At 34.7% G+C, this 25978-nt stretch overlaps 1 protein-coding gene across 6 annotated transcripts in view; it reads right to left on the bottom strand.

Moving 5' to 3' along the window:
* PHF14 (PHD finger protein 14) overlaps window positions 1-25978 on the bottom strand; it is a 184620-nt gene that overhangs the window by 81831 nt on the left and 76811 nt on the right. The gene's annotated exons all lie outside the window — the stretch shown is intronic.

The raw sequence follows: 25978 nt of genomic DNA, 5'->3' as shown, positions 1-25978 counted from the left end.
ATAAAGCCCGATCTATGGCAAAAGGCCACATTCCTGGTTATACAGATGGCCAAGTAACATATAAGAACAGTGCCGTAAAGCATTCAGATTTAGATTTTAGACTGTTCTGTGCTATGAAACCTCTCCATTATCCTAAATTGCTCAGTAAATGCTCAAGACAACCTTATAATACTGGTATTTGGACAATAAAGTAAAGAACAGCATATCCCAGTGGAAAATAAAGCAGCAGGAGAACATATGGCCTTCTCTGAGTGTCTTGGAGAATATTGCTGGGCGTTCCACAATGACTGAAGTTCTGATTTTGGCCATTTTATCAGACAAGAGAAAGACCCAGAAGGTTGGAAAAGCAATATATATTAGAGCTTCAGAATGCAGTAATACATTAGCAATAAAAAATGAGGAGAGCCAAGGGAACAGATCTAAGGAGGGCTAAGCAAAAGTGAGGAACCCAAAAAGAAGGCAAGAGGAAATAATGAAGCAGCTAAGGTATACAGAACAACATAGTGAAGAATAATACAACACTGAGAAAGTTTTCCAGAAAGTCACAAGAATGGGAAGAGAGGGAATGGATATCAAGAAATGTTATGATGGAAAATTGTTCCCAAATTATTCTGATATTTTTTAGTTTTCAAATAATATACAACAGCTTTATGTTTTTAAAAGTTTGAACAGTCATTAAAATTGCACGAATAAAAATATATGAAGATGCTATAAGATTACATGGATTTAAACACTTTATATTTTTTAAATTTTTTGGTATACATGCAATACAATTTTATATCAAATATTTTAAATATATGTATTTCCACTTACCTGCCTTTACATTTAAAAAAATAGATGTTATTTTTTAGAACACTTGTAGCTTTGCAGAATTATTGAGCAGGTATACAAAGATTTACATATACTCCCTCCTCCCCACACCTTCCTCTTTCTTTAAATTTGAATGTTAAAAGTCTTTATTTTCACATGATAGCACTTTTGACAGCTCAGAGTTAGAAAAAAGTAAAGGAAAATAATGCCAGATAGACAGAAGTAGAGGAAGAGACAAACATACCAAGACTTGGGAGTATGTACACTTCATCAATTTGTATTCAGTACAGTGATATGGAACAAGTTGCTGAGTTAGATACAATGGAATAAACAGTGAATTTGAAAATGTCATGGAAAGGAAGACTTTCAGGTGAAGACTAAGCTACTATTAATTCTACCTCTGGCATTTTTGTTTTAAGATTTTACATTACTTGTGAAGAAGTAAAATCATATTTAAAGGAAGTCGGTGATACATTAAGGGTGTATGAAGGGGATCCCCCAAAACCAGAATTATCTTCTGGAGGGCGAGCCCCTTGTAGAGGCCTTCTCCGCTGGGTGAATGTTCTAGGAACCCATCTGTATCAGTGCACCAGCTGGCGTTGTTATGAGAGGCTGCAGTTGGCTTCCCTGAATTTTTTTGAAGACTCAACACATTTGCCCATTTCATGATGGGTGATTTACAAGCGCCCTGCCCACACTACACTGAGTGTTCAGCAGTTTTTGACCCAAAATAGCATGATTCCAGTGCCCCACCTTCCCTATTCACCGGGTCTCTCTCCAAGGGACTTTGTTTTGCATCTCTGGAAGAAAAAAGTCATCAAAGGGAAACATTTTGCCATGTAGAAGTGAAACAAAAATGGCAGAAGCACTAAAAGGCATCAAAATCAATTAGTTCAAAAATTGTTTTGAACAGTGGGGAAAAAAGTCTCCATTGGTATATTGCATCATATAGAGAGAACTTTGAAGGTAACTAAAGTTTGAAAATCTAAGAATAAATACAAAATTTTTATAAGTAAATTCTGGATTTTTGGGGGTCCCCCACTGAAAGTTCTTTAAAAGAGGTCTAAATAATAAGACGATAATACAGATAAAACGAAATCATAAAAAATACACAATATAAAAGTAGACAGAAAAAGATGGGGAAAATAACAAAGAACAGATGAAGTAAACAGAAAACAATATTAGGCTGGTAGATTTAAACCCAGACAAATCAATAATTACATGAACTCTAAGTAAAGTTACAAACCCAGTTAAAAGATTGAGATTCTCAGACTGTATAAAATAGCAAGTTCCAAATACATGCTGTTCACTAGAAATCCAATCCACTTTAAAGGTGGTCCATGTGTCTTTCTATGCATATGTGTATGAATAAATGTCATACAAATATAAATATTTTAAATATAAAGATACAGACAGTTAAACTAAGGAGGGTAAAAGACATGCCGTGGAAACAGCAATCAAAAGAAACCTGGACTGCTTATAGTAATGTCAGAGTTTGCTTCAGAACACAAGGATGTCACCATGGTAAAAAGACATTGCTTTAACAAAGGGGCAAATCACCAAGAAGAAATAACAAGAGATTCAAAATGTATAAAGCAAAAACTAATATAACTGAAAGTCGATATATACAAATCTACAGTTATAGTTGGAAACTTTAATACTCTTAATAATAATATAAGCAGATAAAAGTAAGTATAAATAAAAACACCTGAACAATACTATCAACCTGGTCTTTTATAGGATATTCCATTCAAAAACATAAATACACACTCTTTTCAAGTACACATAGAACAAAACAGACCATAATATGGAACAACAACAATAAAACTGTCAATGAATTTGGAAGGACTGAAGCCATACAACATATGTTCTTTGACCACAATGGAATTAAACCACAAATCATTAACAGAAAGACATATGGGAAATTCCCCAAATGCCTGAAAATAAAACACACTTCTTAATAACCCAGGAGTTAAAGTCACAAGGGAAATCAAAAACTTAGAGTCTAAAACCTGAAAGTTTTGTTGTGCAGAACTGTCTTGCACTTTCTGACTATAGTAAAAATAGAGTCTTAAACACCAGGCCATGGTCTTTAAGAGATATTATCAGATATTGCACTATTTCAGGGCTGTCTAGAGCCACTGGTACTGCCAATCTGGTTCATGGGTCACCGTGAGGGAAAAACATGTTTTTAGCTGGTCTGTCCTTTTGCATGCAGAGCTTTAAATGATTCTGAGATTCTCTGCATCCCTCCTTCCACATGTCGTTACACCACTTTGTCCAAGAGAACTGTGTCTCCTCCCTAAAGGCTCTATTAGTCAATGATCAGGTTGCGCTAGCAGATAAGAGGGCTCATGGTCTATGAGGTCCCTACCTAAGCACAGCTACAGTATAAAAGGCCCACTCATTTAGGTTTAGATCAGAAAATATGGGAACATATGCAACAAAAAGGGCAGCAATATCTAAATTCTCAAGTACCATTCCTGTGTTGCTCATCTCTGTATCTTTGGGACTAAGTCCAGGATCTGGTGTGAATAAATATACAGTAATTATTTGCTGAATGAATGCTTTTCTAAAGTCTTCCCCAAATGGTTATAACTTAGTATAATAAAAGGGTAAAGCTAAGGGCCTGAGAGAGAACTGGCATAGGTACTGTTAGGCAGTACCTATGAGGTACTACTAGGTACCTAATACCTGTGAAGCTTTATAAAACCACAGATGAACACACTCCACCCCCCATAAATTTACAGTCTACTGATTTGGAATCACAAAGAGTGGGTTTTGTTTGTCTTGCCTGTAATTCTTTCTATAGGTGATTTGCAGCCCAAGCCAAGCTCACAACCACTATCTTAGGGCTTAAGCTAAAAGGCTCCTGGAATAAATCAGTTATTCTCAAAGTGTGGTCCCCAAACCATCAGAATAAGTGTTAGATGAGAACTTGTTAGAAACACAAATTCTTTAGCACCAACCCAGAAGGTCCAAAACAGAAACTATGAGGTTTAATATATGACTTTCAGATTATTTGAATATATCCTAAAGATTAAGACGTTCTACTTAAGGTAGAGCATATTCAGCTGATATGAAGGAAACACAATGAGTCATGGAAACAAAAGCTAAAAAACAAACGAATAAGAAACAAAGTGTGTAGAAAACAAGTTACAAATGTTCCACACCTTTACCTAACATGGCCCAGTTAACATTCAGCTAAGCAGAGACAAAAATGATTTACTCACAAAGATACTTTGGTCACCAAAACAAAGCTTTAGTGAAAAGAAAAAAAAAATTCCATCAAGTACTAAGCAATCTCAACTTGAGGATTTCCTACCTGGTAATTAAATTTCTCTGAACTTAGCCTGTGGCCCACCCAAACCAAGGACACCTGCCCGATTCTTTGGTCTCCTCCATTCTTATAGAACGTGATTTCCTGCCAGACAGACCTTCAGTATCCACTCAGAGACAAAGCCATTTACATAAAGGTAGGAGAGTTAGGTTTAGATACTTGAGTTGTGGACAACAAATCTGCATCAGTTACCAAATCTACTTGGAGTCTGCTCTGTATTTATACTTCAAAACTTTAAATAAGTTTTTGAAATTTCTCAACACTTCTAAAAAACTTCTATGACACCATTCACCTACTGTATTTGTCTCCAAAACATAAATATAGCCTAGACACTCATCTTTCTGTTAGTGGTACCAGTGGTCTTTCCAATTAAAGGTATCCTCCACTTTTCAAAAGTTCATAGTATGCTATTTCACTTTTATGCAAGTCCTACATTAGTACCTGTTTTCATCAACAGAAAGAAATCCAAAGATGATTTTCACTTAAAAAAAGGAAAGGCAAAAATAGCATTCAGAGTCTGTTTTGCGGTGAACTGTTACAGCTGCACATGAGCAGTGAAAGGAGGTGCTACCCCCATGTTCCTTCCCAGAGAACTACACTCAGCATTTCAGCAGCAAGCCCCCAGCGCTCTGAACTGTGTCTGTGAGCATCTGTGCTTTAGCTCCCTTTATTTTGTGTGTCTGTCAGCATGAGGTGTTTGGCCTGCTATCAGAAGCCTAAGACAGCTCCTAAGGATGTTACAGACACATGGCGTAAAACTAGACATAAAGGGATTCGATCAAGGTGAATGAAATAAGGGCACTGGGCATGCATTGTACTTTCCTGCATCCACAAATATATTGAGTTTTGAAAAGGCACATACATTTAGAGCAGATTTTCAGGATGTTTTCGTTGCCTACCAAGAACTCTATGATAGAAAAATGGGGCAAAGAAGTCAAGCATACTGTCATATTTCAAGTCTTCCACATAAGCCACACAGATGACAAACCTCTGCCTTCGACATCAAGTCAGGCAGACTTAGGTGTAGATGTTAGTAACACGCCTGTCCTGTTGGAGTCAAAGGACAATGAGATGCTAACAGACGACCCTTTTCCTCTCTCTCCTACATACACCCCAGTCTCCTACACCTCGTACCACCGGACCTCAGTCGACTCAGCCTAACAGCACTGGCTCTCAGCCTTCCAGCGTGTTCACTGCCTTCCCAATTCTGGTTCAGTGAAACTGCGCTGCACACACATTGTTTCTACCTTATACAGGCTGCTTAGTCATCAAATCATTCCTGCTTCTATTATATGTTAGTGTTATTTTTATGTGCTATTTGGTATGTTCTCTTTGGGTTCTGGGAGTGTTCAAAAATTTTTCCATGTAAATTAATGGCAGTTCCTTAGTCACTTTAACACCATTTCTGCTTCTGAAAGATTCATGGGAATGCTCTACTTTTAGGTAGTAAGGAAAATACTCAGTAGTTATATGAAAGTCAGCCAGCTTCAGTTAACACTTGCCTTTCTTCCTTGCTTCCCCACTGTAGTTAAGTCTGCTCTAACCTCTAGTATGAATTTATGTCTTCTGAATCCTTTCCATTTACTTTTCCATCAGTCTGGATTCATAGTCCCCACACCAGTCTGCTTCCAGATGCTCATTCATTCATCACACAGGCCACCCCAGTATCAGTCTGGTAAAGCACGGTCTTCCCTATCATCTGTTGCCTTCAAAGAGTCCCCAGTAGGACTCTTAAAATCTTTAGCCTGAACCCAGGCCCCAATCTACCTTACAGGTACCTGCACCACACAACTCAACGGCCCTACCCTGTCTCCTTTTCACCTTCATTCATTCTCTAGGATATGCTACCTCCCATAGTTTATGGTTCTGCAACCTGCTCGGACTGTGAGATCCAACTGAAATGTCACCTTGGTTTAATGTAAAAATTTCTCCCTTCTTCTTTATGAATTATGCCCATGATCCATTAAATTATTATTCTCTTATATACCCTCTATGTAACAAGTTGATGAATGAATGAATGGATTTTAATATCTTTAATGAATATAAAATCAATTTGAAAAATAAATTTATGACGATAACACAAGAAACTTATTTTTAAGAGAAGAGGGAAAATAGAGTTTATCATTTCTTGACAAATGAAAGCTTCAAAAGAACAGTAAAAGAAACCTCTGGTCAATGTGCGTGGTGTTTTGTGTGAAAATCAACTTCTCTTTTAAAAAAGATCTACATTTACAGGCCATGTCACAAAAAGGTCCTGGACACAATCAGGTAATTTTTCAATTCTTTAATAATTGACACAAATAAGTAATCTGACAAGTGAAATTTGGGTCTGGAAGATTTCAATCACCTAAATGGAAAGTTACTGAGTGATGTAATTTCACTGGGAAGTGACTGCATCCCATTGATTTAGTCTCGTGGGCCCACCTTCCTTGAGCAGCTGTCGGTGTCCATCTGATTTACTAAGCAATTACAGGGAGTGCCTAACACTTTAATTCAAAGCAGAACTACTCCTCTGCTTGCAGTTATTTGGAGAGAACACACTTAAACACTTACTTTTCTGTAGTTTAATCTATCACATCTCATAGTGCTCAAGTGGTTGCTATTTATGAAGTAAATCACACAGAGTTCTTGGCTTCATGTATTATTTTTGTGCTAAAAATGGCACACACACAGAATGCATGGACAATTTTACACTAAAGTCACATCATACATGTACATTTTTAATAGTATAGTCCCAAGGTAATAATCAACCTCTGTAACTGGTCACTCTTTTCTTTATCCATAATACTTTTTTCAAATTGCCTAAGTATTTTAGGAATATAGAGATATAGTAAACACCTCATTTAAAAAAGTGTCCAGAGTATTCATCTATAGTTCAAAGGAAAACCAGAAGTCCTTAAACAACTGATATATAGGACCTATGAAAGAAAGGCTGTAGAAACTCTGTTATCCACCTTTTAGTAATTTTCTAAATGTCCTTCTCTTTCACCAAAGAACTAAAGTAAGGGTACAATAAAACACACTGTGATTAAATAACAGCATACCCTTGTCTGGGATAGAATTAACTATCATCATAACCAATCTGGGTAAATTTTAAAAGGTATTGTTTTGGAGAGAAATGATAAATCCCAGAATTAATAATTCAATTTTCAGATAATAATACATGCGAGGAAATAAAGATCACAAGAAACTTTCTTTCTAATATGCAAGGTTTTAAAAAATCCACATTTAACTGTAAATAAATCTTTTGAAATTTATGTTAAGGCATGTCACTTATTTACAGTCTAATTTCTAAATCCAGTTCCACTAATAAATAAAGTAAATTAGAGTAAGTCAAAATTATAGTTGATCAAAATAACAGTCAAAATGAAGACAAATCATCTAATTCCAAATCTAATATTTTCTTAAATTAGTATTGGTCAAGCAATAAAGTAAAAAGTAGGCAATGCCATTATTTATATACATATGTTTATAAATTATATATTAAGTAAGAGTTATTATTATTTATCAGTATAAAAGAAGAAGCTTAATGGCAATAAAAAACTTGCCTACACATGACAATTCTATCTGATATCAATAAATCACATGTTGTTACCAAAAACTGTTTTCAGAGATTTAAGACCGCCAGACTCAGAACAAGATCTAGGAAATTTATAAAGTGAACAACTTTATATATGGGATACAATACAACTGTGGTACCAGGTGCAGAATTTAAAAAGATATGACTGTGAAGACTAAAGCTCAAGAAATGTATCAAGAACTGATCACCAATTACACTGAAGAGACCAGACTAAGTGAATAAAATGTGACAAAGTAGCTATTGTCACCAATGGAAAACGTGGAAACCCAAGGACATACGGTGACATGATATTGCAAAAGGTTTTTCAAGTATTTAAACAATGAGGAGACTTGTAGAGTTAAAAGAAGGAACTATATACTCTAAAACAATTAAAATGATAAACAGGTTAGATACTAGAGTAAAAGTGTTAAAAACTACACACATTTCAGCAAAACAGCCCTGGCTGGTGTAGCTCAGTGGATTGAGTGCGGGCCTGCAAACCACACCACACGATCGAGGTTCGATTCCCAGTCAGGGCACATGCCTGGGTTGCAGGCCAGTTCCCAGAAGGGGACTCACGAGAAGCAACCATACATTGATATTTCTCTCCTTCCCTTCCTCTCTAAAGATAAATAAATAAAATCTTAAAAAAAACACTAAACACATTTCATTAAAAAAACATTATTATTGACAGAGCACAAAAAGATACAAGTGTGCATTATATGTTCTTCAAAAACAGTAGGATTATTATGAGGACTTAGTAACACAGATCCTACAGAAGCAGTATGAAGATGATGAACCCGAAGTTGAGAGGTCTGAGTTCCAAGCTTCCCTTACACACAAGTGATCTTTTACAAACCATCCATTCAAAAACGTACTGAAAGAGTATAGCATGCCAAGTCTTACCCTGGCTTCTGAGATACAAAGTAAACTAATTTATTAAGTTCATGGTCCAATGGTGGTGGGGGATCAAGTGAATGAAACTATAAGACTCTAAATTAGGATAGATTTCATACAGTGTGACAAGTGTTAATACAGAGGCCTGCATCACTGCTAATGAAGCATATTGGGTAAACAGTCTTTGCTCGAGAACTAGGAGAGAGGGGGTTAGGGAAAGGATAAACACAAAAGATAAACAAATATTAAAGCCAGTGTTAAAAAGTAAGAATTTATCAGGCAGAGAATATGTGGAATAAAATTGAGGCAGAAAGAAAATACAAGGAAATTTAAAATATGTATATATTTATATATATGTGTGTGTCAAACAAAAAAGCAGGTGGGTACGGTTGGAGTGAAGGGTACTTGCAGTTAGATGACAGAGCACTAGATATTTTCCTGGAGATCCTCTGAAAAGACGTAAGCAAGCAGATAACATAAGTATGTGATATAGAAAGAGGGCTATAGATGAATTAACTAAAGAAAAAGGTAGCTATCAAGAGGAAAAACTTTTAGAAAGTTTTCTGAAAAGCTCAAATAAGACAGTACATAGGCCAAAACTGAGAGAGTAGAAGGGAAGATGTAGACTGAAGGCACAGATTATTAGGAGCTGAGAGAAACTGAGTCAAGAGTTTACATACTAAATCTGAGGTGCCTGTGAAATCTCAACTGGCGATGTCTTGCTAGGCATTTGGCTATACCTATCAAAAACTAATAGAGAGTCTGGATATAATTAACAATTTGGAAATACTCACCATAATTGGAATAATGGGAGATATGTCAAAGATGAAATCATCAGAGACCATGGAAAATGAAAAGAGGACTTGGACAGAAAGTTAAGGAGCACTAAATGTCAGGAAGGCAGGCAGAGGTAGAGGAGTCTATATAAAAGAACTCTCCAGAAAGGAGAATACCTAGAGGAATACCATGTCTTGAAAGCCAAAGGAAAGGAATCAATGAAGAAAAAGAAGTTGAAGATATAGAGGAGTAGAAAATAAAGTCAGGGAGGTTGGGATACAGGGTAGTGGTAGAAATACTAGCTTCAGAAGGAAAAGGGAACCTCTTCCGTATTGTTAGGAAAGGAGGAGAGGGAAGGGCTGGGGAGGAGAGATGACTAAGGATGTTACTGTCACAGGTAAGTTACAGGTTACGTGTTCCAAAGTGTAGGCATTTCTTTCTGATGGCTCTTGTTCGCTATGCTAAGCAGGAGATGAGGTCATTTGTTAAACATGGAGAAAGAGAAGGGGTGATGAGATCTGGGCCATGAGGAAAAGGGAAATTGGTATTTATTAAATTCACATTAAATTTTATAAGGAAAAAAAAGTAATTTTAACCATAATCTTACCATACCAAAAATAAAACCACATGCTCATTTCTTGTTCTCTATCAATCTCTAGCTATCTATATGTAAAAATTTACATATAGATAGTATAAGCATATACTTATCTCCTAAAATAGGTTTTATCATCCTATGTAATTATCTCCTAACTTATAAAAGATACATAATATTTTTTGTCCTGATTTGATTGATCACAACCCTCCTATACAGTTGTTGTGCTGTTTTTATCTTTGGACTTGAGTGTTTTTAGGATGTATGATTTTTCTACTAGAAGTAGTTATAAATATTCTTTTATACATAGCTTTCTTCTTTGACTACTTCCTTATACTAAATTCTGAGGCGGAAGTTACTAGGATATGAGATAATGATATATAACACGGCTGAAACAAGAAAATTCATTTTTTAAATGAAAGTAGAGTTATATAAAAATTATACTAAATATGTACAAGATACTTTTAAAATGTCTGAAAATCAGAAATATTGTGTTACTTTCCTTAGTCGTCAGTGTCAGAGTCATTTGACGATCTGCACGGTGCTCACACTGGGAAAGAGCTTCCTGCATGTGCCTGTGCACGTCCTTCTGAAGCTAAGGATAACCTTCAACGTCACACTTTATACTAAAGAACACAAAGCAAGCAGTATTCTTCCAGAAGTTGAGACTTGAAAACTTGTAAAGTTATGTCCTACACACAGTAATTTTTAGGTGATTTATAATCCTTATGTTAGTTTAAATATGTACATTTTACTTTTTCTTTTTGCCTCCATTTAACTTCTGAAAATCACTACAATTTTCCTAAATTATTCTGTTGATTTTCTTCTTAAATATTGCAACTGCTTACCCAGTAGCAGAGGAATGCTAGTTAGAGTATTATACATGTGTCTATATGTGTCATACAAAACACATGCACAAGCAAAGCTATGAATGTGAATGAAATCACCTAGAGGTTAATTAACAAGTGAGAAAGGTACTGGGGACCAGAAAGCTCATGAATATAATTCATGTCACAAGAGCCACTGAAATAAACAGCTGGTTAAAAACTTAGAAGTTAATAAAGGAAAAGAATATGGCACTGTACGGGATATGGCACAAATAACGCCCCTGCTTAATCTTTTTTTATCTTTTAAAATATATTCTATTGATTATGCTATTACAGTTGTCCCATCCTCCCCCCCTTATTCCCCTTCACTCTGCACACCCCCTCCCACCTGTATTCCACCCCCTTAGTTCATGCCCACGGGTCATACGTATCAGTGCTTTGGCTTCTACATTCCCTATACTATTCTTACCCTCCACCTGTCTGCTTTGTACCTGCCATTTATGCTACTTATTCCTTGTATCCCTCCCCCATCCCCCTCCCTGCTGATAACACTCCATAAGATCTCCATTTCTGTGATTTTGAAATAATGCCCCATTTTATTACAAAATCTTCTCTTACAAAGTCATAAGCAGGTGATTCTGTAACATAGTAACATCACACTCAAGCACACCACATGACATTTTAGGTAAAATGTTCAAATTAAAGCTATAAATCACTACACCCATGTTACTACCCTACCAACCACACTCAAGCAGGCCTCCCTTCTGCCGGACCCTGTATATCAAAGTACCTATATCAAAACAAAGCAAGTAAAGAAGCACAATGTCTTCTAGCGCCATGGAGTTACCCCAGGAAGCCAAATTAGGCGTTCTTAACCTGCTAACAAAGTTCTTTCAAACTGGAGTAAAAAGAAGACCCAGACTATTGCTATATATCCTCATTTGCTCTATTCTGACCAAAACTAGATTAACATTCAGCCAGACAGTCAGACGTAAATCAACTGACTCTGTTGACCCACGTAGTCACACTATGTGACTGAGCCGGGACCCAGGCACTCTGTGTCCGTACTGAGGCTGAAAACCCAAGGCTGCAGAACTTTTACAAACTCTATTTTGGCAAGTTTCTTTCTCTTTCTTGCCATGTTTTCATATGTATCAATAAGCTTTGTACTTTTTTAAACATGGTTTCCAAAGTTTAATAAAAACCGAAGATTAGAAAAACTGTACACAAAAATGTCGATTTTAGCTTCCACATTGTTGTCTACACACACCACATACACACAAATAAAAACGTGGTATGTGTCTGTTCAGCCTGTAGCCCGTGACCACAGCGGCACCCAGGATGAGGCATTCAGCTCACCACTGGGGTGGAGCATGGCTGGCGCCTGTGCCTGCAGATGGAGCTTTACAATGGGCACCCACGGGACACTCCCTGCTGTCCCTGCAGCGGTGCCCTCAATGCAGGGCTACAGTTGGTACTGCCAGTAGAAGTGTATCCTGTCAAAGTTAACAGACATAATCTTTTGGACCTTTGAGTCTATCTGTACTTTGTGTCCTTGTATAGCTACAGTGATACACATCCTTGTACAACTCAAGTGATATACATCCAAAGTGAGAGTAAAAAGTCAGACACTGTCTAGGTTACAAGTAGTAGGTGAGGTTTATCTAATTACTAAACAGAGCTTTCCTGATTTACTGACATGTTATTTATGAGCAACGGTTACTGGAAAGAAAAAAAAAGGGCAATGGAGAAAAAAATGAACTTTATAAAGAAAAAAAATAACATTGTGAAGATATAATAAAATTAAGTGATTTGTATATAACGTAAAATGTAAAAAGGCAAAAAACTTGTTCCTAAAGTATTTATTTATGTATTTAGAAAACATTCACATAATAGAATTCAGTGCTTGGTCACTCTTCCCCTACATTCCTATCCTAACTTTGGTTTCTTTTTAATGAATAAAAGGAGTCAGCAAAACAAAATGCCACCATTAAATCATTTTGCAACATTCTGTGTCAAAAATGTAATGGGAAATGCACACATCAAGGGAAAGGTTACTGTTCTTCCAGAACATCTTTTCGCTTGGTTCATGGCTCATTCTTCTACATAACTGTGCAGACACTACTGATGGCTTTCTCTCTCAGTTTAATGTGGCATTTGAAGGATGATGGCATTTTCAGGAAACCACAGTGCAGTGATTTTAGTGGTTATCTGGCTGAAAGTGATACTGTGATGGAGAGTCAATGCACTGTTTACGTGCACTGGTAAAAGTCAGCTACCAAGTCATCTCACAATGTCAAACCCCTTCTTGATTATGCACTTTCTTAGTAATACAAGCTCAGTCTACACAGTGAGACAGAATTTGAGGAAACTCCATTTAAATGGGAACCTGCTGTATATTAGGTATATTATATTTAGTTTTCAATCCTATTAAGTACATGGTAATAGGAAGGGCTAGTTCAGAAACTGATCACCTTCATTATTTCAGTTTAAGATGTAATTGCTCCATGAAACTGTTTCACAGAAAAGATGTAAATGAATCAATAATCAAGTAAAAAATTCTTAAGAATTAAAATGAAAAGAAACAATGGGTCACACACACACAACAATCAGGAGCCATCAAGTGACTGAATATGGAAAATGTTATAAATACCCAGATAACGTGTCATTATTATCTACTATATATTTTAGCCTACTTAAAAGCCCAGTGTATAACATTTTGCTTTAAGGAACTGAGAAAACGAAAACTTTTCAGGTTGAACTATTATCAACATTCCTTACAAACATACATCTCAACTAGTAAAAACTGAAAAGTGGCTGCCGTACAATTAACTCACATATTTATAATAGGCTATAATCTATAAAATATATAACCAAAATTGAAATCAGAAAAATATTATAGGCTAATGATACAATTAACAGCACTGTTGGTGGGAGATCTGTGCTATAAATTATTCAGAATTCCTTACAGCTGGATAATATTTTTCATTTCCAAATTTCTTTCTCTTTTTCATTCCTACAGTAGTATATAATCCTAAAATGTGAAAATTAAAGGGATCTCCAAATTGACCTAATACAGTGCTTATTCTTATGAATGAAATAACTGGTTCCCAGAAAAGTTACTTTCATGCCTCATGGTAACGCAGCCTCTTGCTGGCAGAGCCTTGCTTGCATTTCCTACCTTTCAAGTTCAGCCCTATGGCTTCCCACCATTCTCCTGAGTAGTTACTTAAGTTTTCAAGGGAGGCTCACTTTTGAGCATATTAAGATGGATATTAAATGCACTACCATTGCCAAAAAACAAAACGAGAGAGAGGAAGTTTATCCCTTAATAAGGAAAAAAAATTATCATTGGGGTTTTCCTAACAACCTCTCCATATACAACATAAATATTCATTGGAAAATTAGGTATACTAATGATGCATACCACATCTACAGAATGAGTACATAAGTAAAATAAGAGAAATATGTACTTTGATAACTTTTTTCTCTATCTTAGTCATAAAATACAAATTTGAAAGCATATCTGTTCAAATACCAGTGTTAACTAAAATACACACACACTTTAATACCTGAACAAGATCACACTGAGGTTATATAATTCTGAGTTTATGTATTTCTGAGATTTAATTCTCAGAAATGTATGCTAAAGTTAAGTGTACTGAACTCTCAATTTCATGTATGCCAGAGAAAGAATCAATGATGCAAAACTCCTCAACTACGGAACAAACTGGTATTTTATAAAGATCCTGCAATGACAATGTCTTTATATACTAAATTCAAAGGACAGCAATTCTTTGTCTATTATTTTATATTGTTCAACTCATTTAAACCCCTCCTCTCACACATATAAAAAATGAAAAAAAACCCTCAGATCACAAGTAATCTAGAGGCTGCTATATATATGCAAGATCTATAGGATCTCTAAATTTGATCCACAAAATATAAATATATGGTGTTTGTAATCTTGACTTTTTATTTTTTGCACAACTGTGGGTCAACAGAAATAGTCACCTCCCTAAACTTTCACATAATTGTGCCTGCACATCCAGAGATTTCTTCAGTCTGCTATTAAAGCAATGGTGTGTGTCGTTTCTCAAGAACACACAGAGGGACTACAGCAGCATTCAGTAAAGAGATGACCACAATTAAAATTACTAATGACCAGAAAAGTCAAACTATAGACTGGCATCACAAATCTTCACAAACAGCAACTCCAATCAATATATAGGGTATAATATTAAATGTAGGTATTATATATGTTAAGTATATTTACATATATTTTAATATATATAAAACACAATGTAAATATATTTATATACTCTTCAGATGTTAACATATCTTAAAATAATCTGAAAAAAATGAAATCTTGTCTGCCAAAAGGTGACAGTTATTTCCTTAAAAATAAATACTCCCAAGTTACCTAAAAAGGTCTGATACACTATTAGTGCTAGGATCCTCATTCAATATAAAACACAAATAAAGAATAATTCCATAACACCTAGAATTAAAAAAGAAAAAGCACAATTTTAATAAAATAAAATAGCATTATTAGAATAGATTATAGTACTGAAGTCTCAGAAAACAACAAATATGGTCATGAAAACCATAAAATAATAAAAACCAAACATCAACTTTGATTTTGAAAGGGATGTCATCATTTTGCCCACAACTAATACATTGACCAAAGGCAGGTTTACCCAGCCAGGGAGCTGACATGCTAAGTCATGCCGAGACTCTATAGGGTTAAAGCACAGGATCTGGAGCCAGCTGCCTGGATTTGGATATCGCTCCACCACTTCTGAGCTATGCAACTTTTCAGAAATTACATAAGCTGTCTATGCCTTAGTTTCTTCAATTCAAAGCAGATAATAATGCTGCTTAGCTCATTAAGATAGTTGTAAGGATTAGATAATTTAATATGTATATTTGAGGTGCCTGCTATATAGTAAGCATTTTATATGTTTTATTATAGTTGCTGGTGCTGTTGCATGTATAGAATATAAGTCAATTCTGTAACTATTGTGCCAAGTCCTTTACTTACATTTATCCCATTTAATCCTCCAACAACTTATGGAGTAGGTACTATCGTTTACTGCTGTTTCACAGATAAGAAAACTAAGCCACAGGGGTGATAAAGGCAGAGCTGACAAAAAAAGAAACAGGTTTCAAACCCAACTGAGCAGGTACAAGTCCTCATGGTTGATCACTCATTATACAACACTGTCTCAAATAAATATATAGACTTTAAAATTTCTTGAAATGTAGGTTCTTTCCATACATTTAGCAGGTTTCTTTTTTAAATATCTAATGTTAAAAACACCGATTTGAATAAAAAATAACATGAGATTATTTTTTCACATTTCAAGACTGACTTTAGTTTTTTTTTAATTGGAAGTTCCTTTGTTAAAGAAAAAATATTCAATGACATTTGTTGAAGATGGTAAAGCAGACCTTATTTAGGAACACAGCACTAAAGAGATCACTGCAATGGGATGTTTACACTGGGGGAGAGTTGGGGCCCTACTCTGAAGTTGGACAAGTGGGGATTTACAGCCAAAGAGCAGAGTAGGCATCAATGGGTAGAAAATTACCCAGAGGAAACGTCAGAGTTAAGAGGGTTCTGGCTAAATGAACCTAGCAGGATTGATTCTTGGTGAAGACAGGCCAGTGTGATCAGACATCTCCTGGAGGAGGAGGGGGAGGAGAGGTCAGGAACCTAATCTAGGGTGATGAGATGTGAAGGGTTAGGGGTTCTGGTAAAACCGACTTCTGGTTTAGACTTTCAAGCTAAACCTGGGTTTTACAAGGAAGTTAATGGATGAATAAGCCCTAGAAGATTCAGAAACCTAACTAAAGCTTGGTCCAGCAAAGAATCTTTGTTGCCTTTAGTACATTAGAAACTTTTGGGAAAAAAATATCTAATTTACACATAACCAAAAACATGCATAACAATAATACCAAGATTGAAAAAAAAAAGTGGGTCAAGAAAGGAATAGTTGCCCTGGCTGGTGTGGCTCAGTGCTTGAGTGCAGGCCTGCAAATCAAAGGGTCGCTTGGTTCCCAGTCTAGGGCACATGCCTGGATTGCGAGCCAGGTCCCCAATAGGGGGCGTGCAAGAGGCAGCCACATTGTCGTTTCTCTTCCTCTCTTTCTCCCTCCCTCTCTGTCTAAAAATAAATAAATACATTTTTTTTAAAAGGAAAGGAAAGCTGTGAGGAAGTTCTGACAAGAAAACATGTGCAGTGGTTGCCTGGGGCTGAGGGTGGGAGCTAGGATTGACAATAAATAGACCATCAGGTTTTCAGATGAGAGAAATACTCTAAAGTTAGATTGTAATGATGGCTGAAAAATTTTTTTAAGCTTTGTGCTCTACACTTACAGTGGTATGAAAATTAGACCTTGATATAGTTATCTTTAAAAAATGTTGCTACTTATCAAAAAAGTGGGCATTTTGATATAACTTATTTTCCACTCCTCTGTAGCTAAATGAGAAACAGGGCAACAAGAAAACAGCTTTCACATTAGAAGACTTAATTAAAAAATAAATAATCACATTCTACATAGTTGCAGAACAGTATAGAAAGACCACTGAGAGCCTGTGGCAGAATGTAAACAAATAGGCAAGTGGATTTGGGAATTTGAAATTTCAAATAATCTTTGAATATCAGAGCTAGCATGTTAGATATCAGAGATGATTTAGGCCAAGCTGTAGGGATTCTCCTAGGATGAGATAACTGAGATCCTCCCAAATTAAGTGACTGGCCTAAAACAGAACTGGCAATTGACAGGCTTGGACCAGCTGAAATCTGCAAACTGTCAGTGAAGTAATCATCAATCAAAAGCTTAATCTTTTTGTTTGATTGTAACATGTATATACTATTTTTAACTATGTTTTAAAATTTAAAATGTTTGTAAATTTTAAAAACAAATCAACCAGGAACTGTTTAGAGAACTGTCCCTGCCCTCAAAAAAGATGATATACCCTATCAATTGTATAAAGATGAAACTGTGTACAAATGTAGCAATGCATCAGTAAATAATTTAACAAGCATTTATTCTGAAGTAACTGCTTGCGTCATATTGTATGAGACTATGAGAACTGTCACAAATAAATAGAAGGCCAAGAATCTGCCCTTCTTTAGTAGTAAAAGTGAAAACAATTCACAAATGATTTCCAAAGTGAATGACAGCATGATGCAGGATTTTATGTGGGTCCCAACAGCAATCAAAGAAAGAAGATCATTATAAAATCATGTAAGTCAGGAAGGACACAAGAGAATTACTGACTAGTCTTAGATAGGAGAAGAGAATATGATCCAAAATATTGCTGGAAGCAGAAAAATCTCAAGCAAATAGTTGCAATGTTCATTCAAATGATAAGAATGACTAAAGAAACAAGTGACAACTGAGATGAAATAAATTTCTTGAAAAACACCTTACCCAAACTAACACAAGATGAAAAAAAATTCAATAGTTCTACATCTATTTTAAAAATTGAATTAATTAATAACCTTCCAACAATGAAAACTAGTCCACATGGTTTCATTGGGGAATTCAACAAAAATTCAATACAGAAGCAATATCAATCTTAAACAAGGAACACTTTTTGAGGCCTTTTAGAAGGCCAGTAGTATAACCTAATAACAAAACCTAACATTTTACAAGAAAATCAATGAACAGAACAAGACTTTTCTGAATAGAGACACACAGGCCTTATCAAAATATTAGCAAATAAATTCCAAAAATATATAAAAGAGGCTATATCTCATGATCAAGAGGGGTTTATTTCAGGATGGCAAGGTTGGTGGTACTTTTAAGGCCTCCCTATGTGGGGGGAGGAGGAGCTAGACTAAAACACTGCTCATGCACCTCTCCCAAGACCTCCTTGTTGAAAGAGGTCTTATCCACTGACCCGTTACTTTTCTACTTTGTAGCCCTTACTGGCTCGCCTTCCCCCAGACCCTGGCTCCATAAGAGAGCAAGAGCCTTTTGTTCAGAGCTGTGTCAGCAGAGACATTAATTTTGTTACACAATCACAACAAAAAACATTAAATATTTTGGAATATATTCAATAATAGACTTGCAATAATTGCACAGTGAAAATTATAAAAACAGTGACGAGAGGAAGTAAAGGATATCAGAATAAATATAGAGGTATGCCAAGTTCATGGATTAGGAGACAAAAGTGTTCAGATGTTAGTTAATGCTCTCCAGAGTCATCCATGTATTCAGCACAAAGCTAATCATAATCCCAGTAAGCTTTTTCCTTTTTTAAAAAAAAATTGTGTTTAACTACACATAAAATTGATCAGTTTAACCACTAAATGGGCAGTTTGGAGGCATTAAGCCCGTCCACACTGTTGTGTGACCATCTCCACCAGCCATCTCCAGAACTGGTTCATTTTCCCAACTGAAATTGTGTACCCACCAAAGATGAATGACCCACTCACCCTCCTCCTGGCAACCACCATTCCACTTCTGTCTCTATGAATGCGTCTATTCTAATTCCCTCATATTAAAGGAAATCATGCAATATTTGTCCTTTTGTGATTGGCTTGTTTCACTTAGTGTAGTAAGGTCTTCAAGTTTCTTCCATGTCATGACATGTATCAGAATTTCCTTCCATTTTAAGGCTGAACAATATCCTATTGTATGTATTCACCACATTTTGTTTAGTGATTCATCTATCAATAGAAGCTTGGGCTGCTTCCACCTTTTGGCTGTTGTCAACGCCATGTACGTGCATGTACAATATGTGTTTCTCTGCTTCCAATTCTTTTGAGTATATTCCCAGATGTGGAAATGCTAGACCATACAGCAATTCTGGTTTTAATTTTTTGAGGAACCACAATACTGTTTTCCACAGTGGATGCACTAGTTTATAATATATTCCCATCAACAGTACACAAAAGTTTCAATTTGTCCACATCCTCACCAACCCTTGTTATTTTCTGGGTTTTTTGTTTGTTTGTTTGCCTGCACTTTTGTTTTCTAAAAGCCATCCTAATGGATTTGAAGTGGTATCTCATTGTGGTTTTGACCTGACTCTCCCTAATGATAAAGCTCACTGGCCATCTGTGTATCTTCTTTAGAGATTCAAGTCCTGTGTTCATTTTGAATCGGGGTTTTTCCTCTTGTCAATGAATTTTAATTCTTTATCTACTATTGACATCCCTTATCAGATATGATTTGTGAGTGTTTTCTCCCATTTTGTGGGTCGCCTTTTCTCTCAGTTGACAGTGTCCTTAAACACCCAAACGTGACATCCAGCTTATCTGTTTTCGTTGTTGCTGCCAGTCCTTTTCTTTTTCAAGAAAATAGACAAGCTGTTTCTGACACTTACATGCAAATGCAAAGGGTCTGGAATAAAAAGGACTTACTATAAAGACCCCAACAGACAACAACTGGAATTATGAAATAGAATACAATGGCTAGAAATAGGCCTACATTTAAAGTTGATTGCTTTTTAACAATGGCGCCAAAGCAATTTACTGTGGTATGACAAGCATTTTCAACAAATGGTGCTGGAAAGCTGGAAATGCACATGGGATAAAAAACAAACCTTCCTCAACTCCATCTGCGACCATACACAAAATTCAATTTTAGATGGATCACGTATCTCAAGATGAAAGTTAAAATTAAAAAGCTTCTATAAGAAAATAAGGGACAAAATCTTTGTGAGCTGGACTGAGGAAAACAATTCTAAGATAGGAAACAAAAGCAATAATCATAAAAAAGATATGTTGCTAAATAAAATTAGTATCTTCTCTTTACATGATATCATTAAGAAAAATGAATAGGCAAGCCACAGATAAGAGTATGTTTGAAAAACATTATTTGTAAAAGGACTCACAATCAGAATATATACTAAAAACTCCTACAATTCAATATTAAACATGAAACACAAATTTTTTTAAAGGGGTAAAAGAATTAACTCACAAAGAAAGACATACCAATAGCCAATGGACTCAAGAAAATATGTTGAAAATCATTATACGTCAAGGTATAAAGCAAATTAAAATGATAGTAGGATTCCCTCAGTATCCATTAAAATAGCTGACATCAAATAAAAACTAAAGATGCCACTTATATGAAATACTACAAGAGGTAAAATTAACTTATGGTGAAAAATATGGAAAAGAGGTTGCCTTTGAAAAGAAGGACTGGTTGGGAAAGGGCACAGGTTTTCGGGAATATGAAAATGTCCTGTATCTTAGCAGAAATGGGGGCTACGTGAGTGCGTGCTTTTGGTAAAATTCACCAGTATTTTCACTGAACATGTATGCACTGCATATAACCTTTTACCCTGCCCTCTCCGCCCCACCCGCAAATAAACAACTATTGAATTTAGTAGATTTACTTCCTCCGTGGCTCCGGTTGGCAATTCTGAAACTATTTCCCAAGTAGTCTATGCTTGAGCAAACAGGTAAACATATTGCCCTGAAAATCTAAATGTCAGAGAACTACCAAACAAAACAATCTGTAAATAAATTTTAATAAATGGAAACAGTATTTCCATGAAATTGTTTTAGCTTGTTTCATCATTTCATCATTACATCAAGATTTACAGCTTTACTGAAGTTGAATTGTTATTTGCTGTAGTTTACAAAGTCTTAAATTAACAACACAAACAAAGCACATGTGATTAACTTTTTATTTAGGTACAGCCAATATTTTTTTACTTGACTTTTAATTTTTTGTTATTTTCATCTAAATTACTAAGATTATATTTAATCAAAATACCTATTATAAAACTTTAAATCGTTGTAATATTTGTTCTTCTTTTACTATTTATCTTTAATAAAAAAGGAAGGAAAATATCTTTATTATTCAATGCTCAGGCTGATTTCTTTACAAATTCTAGCATTGCTCATATAACATATTGTACTCGCAGAGTTTTACTTCTGACATTAAGCTGATTTAATTAGGTAGCTTTTTAAAATTAATACAATTAAATGATCAGGTTTTCAAAAATAACAATAAAGCTTTTAAAACAAAAGGATACCTCACAGGGTAAACTTCTCTTTTAAAACTATCAAAATAAAATCAATTACTAAACAAAATAGAAAGTTAGGAATATTTTATCAAAATAAGGATATAATTATGTTAAATACTCCCAAATGTGGCAGAAATAGGGGTTCCTAGTTTTACTGAATTTTAACTTTAGTTTAGATGATAGTATATTTTTGTTGGTAATTATATCAGAATTTCCATCAATTGCAGCTAGCACTATAACAGTTATTTAAGAAATAAAATAAATGTGTAAGTATAATGAGACATTTAAAAACCTAAGAAAATAAGGGTTCAAAAGGGTCATAAGTATATTCCTTTACTTAAATTTTCAAATAATTCCTAATGGTTCATTCATTTGAATTTAGAGTGCCAGACTCTTGTTTCTTTTTGGTGTGAACTCTGTTTAAAAAGTTAGGTAGCATATTTCTTCAGGCTAAGAGGTACTGGAAGTCCCTGTGTGTGTCTGAGGCTTCTTGATATGCTAAGATGGTTATACTTTCAAAAGAGAAAAGCCAAGTTAGACATAACACCAGACGCATGATCAGCCAAACTTGAAGAAAGGCTCCCAGGGTGACATGAGGTGACAAGAGGCTCTCAGGGGGACATGAGGGGGCACATTTTACCACATATAACTGACAGAAATATTTAAAAAGCCAAGCTCAGAAACAATCCTTTAGAGTACAGTAACTGCACTATACTAATCACCGATTCAGGAATATAAAAGTAAACAAAGCAAAACAAAACCCTGAAACCTATCTTTGAAATTGCTGGTAGAGGTAAAGAATACAAACAGAAGTTTATCCAGAAATGTCTCTGTGAGGAAAATGTCTGTTTTTAATACATTTGAAATGTATTAGAACACATAATCATTGTAAAACTTGTATTCGTTTCTAAGTTTTAATTTTTAAGTATCTGAACAACACATTTTTGCACTATCGCTTTACAATAATGATATTCCTACACTAATACGCATATTTTATCATCAGTATGATTGTGATAAACTGCGCAAGAAACAATAAAGTAGCAAATATAAAAAATTGAAAAACTCATTCTCTTTGTTTTAAAAACATATCAAATGAAGTCTTAACTGAACTTAAGAGATAAAACTAGGTTTCATATTTTTTAAGTAATTGAAACCATTTTAAGTGATGTGCTGTTCTATGAATATAGTAACTAAAGTTACAACTAATCTTAGCTTCACTTTTTTTATTTTAATTTTTTAAAAGATTTTATTTACTTATTTTTAGAGAGGGGAAGGAAGGGAGAAAGGGAGGGAGAGAAACATCACTTGGTCTACAACCCAGGCATGTGCCCTGACCGGGAATTGAACCAGCAACCCTTTGGTTCACAGACCGGTGCTCAGTCCACTGAGCCACACCAGCCAGGGGTTAGTTTCACTTTTAATCTAATAAATCCCTGAGAGAAAATACCCTTTCAACTATGACCCAAGCAATCTAGAAACCTGCATACAAATTAGAACAAAGAAAGTAATTAAAAAATAAAAGAATCTGAACAAAGACAAATATTTAAAATGAAAATATGATACATACACATTCTTCCTGGTGTTCCTAATAACTGATGATACAATCAAATTTACTTTTGGGCGAAGCACTCAGAGGGCAGATTTTTAAAATGTGAAATAAATAAAAGTGCCAACAACATTGTTAAGAGACCAGACATCTAATCTTGTAACTAAAATGGTCCAATACCTATAATTTGCCATACACTCAAATAAGGAGAATACAGCACTTAATAGTTTGAATTTAGCTATAAAAGTGAAATAGCTTCAGAGATCACTTCCTACCCTCTGAGTAATGGCCACAGTACAAAGTATTAAAGATGCCATGGTTCTTCGTTTCAGGAAACCTTTTCTCTCTCACCTATCTCCCATTAAGTTAAAAAAAAAATGTGTTGCATTGAGTTTACATGGTTAAGATAAAATCTGAGATCTAAAAATTTAGTGTTATTCCTACTTCGATTGCCTGATAAAGATTTACAGAGAAGAAAGGCCCGCTGTCTCTAAACTCTATCTTTTAAAAATCAAATACATTCAAGGACAGGAACCACTTTAGTTCTGTTTTACACTGATGCATCAACTAAGTGATCTCAAATCCGTGGTTTCTATTTCCTTACCTAATACACAGGAAAAAAATATCTATTCTTTTCTTTAGCAACGTAAATGCAATTCTCCTTTATTAACTTTTTAAACATCTTCATCAAATACTTATACTTAGTGACCAGGATGTTCTAGGAATAAATTATAGTATTAAAAACTTTGTATTAATTCAGCAGAGAATAATCAGCCATTACTTATATGGAGTAGTCATGTGTTATCACGCATTCATTGAGTATTAAATGTGCTAGGAACCTCGGAAACAAAAACAAATAAGATGTCACTAAATGGGCGCATAATTACCTCCACCAAAAACATCCATCACAAACACAGATACATAAAAAGACCTTACAATTCTAAGTCAGAGTTTCAATTTGGCCTTTAGCATTTAATTTCACTAAATAACAAAGAAATATATTTTAATTTGAAACTTCCCAGGTAACTTTTAATTAAATTTAAAAAGCAGATGGCAAAAATGGAAACACTAATTTTAAAAAGTTCGTAAGATATTATCAACCATCTTTCTCTTTAAGACCATGACAATTTTTATATTTCCCATATCTGGCAGAAATAGCTCAATCTAATCATTTTAGAAGAATATATTTCAACAAATTAATTCTTCTGTCCCACATATTCTAGAAATAACTATATATAAAAACAGAACATGCACATTCTCTGAAAGGGAAAAATATAAGCATTTACTATTACTGGAACATATTTACCTATTGGAACCCTTATTTCAGGGCCCACATATATGTATCCTTTATATTACTAAATAATAATCACTGTTACTAAATGACAGTGATGTCCCACTATTTTATATGGAAAGAATTTACTATCGCTCAGCAATTATTCACAATGTCCCCCAGTGGAGTAGAATGTGATTTTTATCATACATATTAAAGGGAAAAACAGAAACACAGAAATACGAAATCACTTGCCAAAGTAAGAACAGAAAAAAACTTAAGAGGCAAAACAGAAAATGACAGTTGGAACCTCCTATTATAGTTGACAGATAAATTGAATGCAATTTCCCAGTGATATTAAAGTACTATAAATGTATATTGACACGTATACATAGACAAAAAGCTGAAAAGGCAAGTAAAATAATTGAGGAGGAAATCTTATATAGCCTGAATTACATAGAGAAGTGTGGTTTCGAAATCAAAGCTGCTAAACAGCAGATTCTAATGACTTGAGTTCATTTGTTCAAGGGACCTTAGAAAATAAATACAGTGTATTCAATAAAAGATTATTAATTAAATTATGACCCAAGAAGAATAATTTTGTAAGAGAACCTAATAGACATATATAATAAGTATAATGTTTTTCTGACCAAGCACTGAAATATATCTTAAGAGAAAATAAGGTCTAATTTTAAATGTCTGAAAATTAAAGTTACAAAAAAGAATTTCATGTGTACACAATATTTTAGATACAACTTGATCATAAATTATGGACTTTTTAGGGAATCTGCAAACAATGATGGTACCAATTACAAAATAAAAAAGATAGTATGGGAAATGGCAGATATTAGCTCCTTGTATTACCTTTTTAAATACATTAAATTCTACATAAAATTCTTCTGTCACTCAAGAGCAATAGTGCTTCAACTGAATGTGTATTTTTTGGTACAGAACAGCTACATTATAATCATAAAATTTTATGGCATTGTTATATCCAGCTTATTTTGTCCTCAAAATCATTATAAAATTTTTTAAGTCCCTCTTCATTACCTCTTTAAATCCTTTGCAGAAAATCTGTGATGTTATCTTCTTAACAAGGTAAAACTAAGGAAGAAGGCTTTACATCCATCGTTTTTATAGCAACAAAAATATCTTTACCTTCCAGAAGACTTTCACAGAATCCAGGACACTGGCATGTTATAATAATGCAATTACGAATGAAAATTTTATAAGAGAAACTAAGTAAGTGAGAGTAAAGACTAATGTTATTCAAAAATGTTATCAAGAATCAAAGAAAGATGGTAACTTTTTAATACAATTAAAATATTTGTCAAAGATGCCCCTATTATAAAGTGGTTTTA

This window comes from Artibeus jamaicensis, unplaced genomic scaffold, assembly GCF_021234435.1.
Source record: "Artibeus jamaicensis isolate MK-2021 breed Jamaican fruit bat unplaced genomic scaffold, CSHL_Jam_final contig_923, whole genome shotgun sequence".
In the NCBI taxonomy this organism is placed as follows: Eukaryota; Metazoa; Chordata; class Mammalia; order Chiroptera; family Phyllostomidae; genus Artibeus; species Artibeus jamaicensis.
Note: the sequence above shows the minus strand (reverse complement) of the source record. Positions and strands in the feature narration are given on the sequence as shown.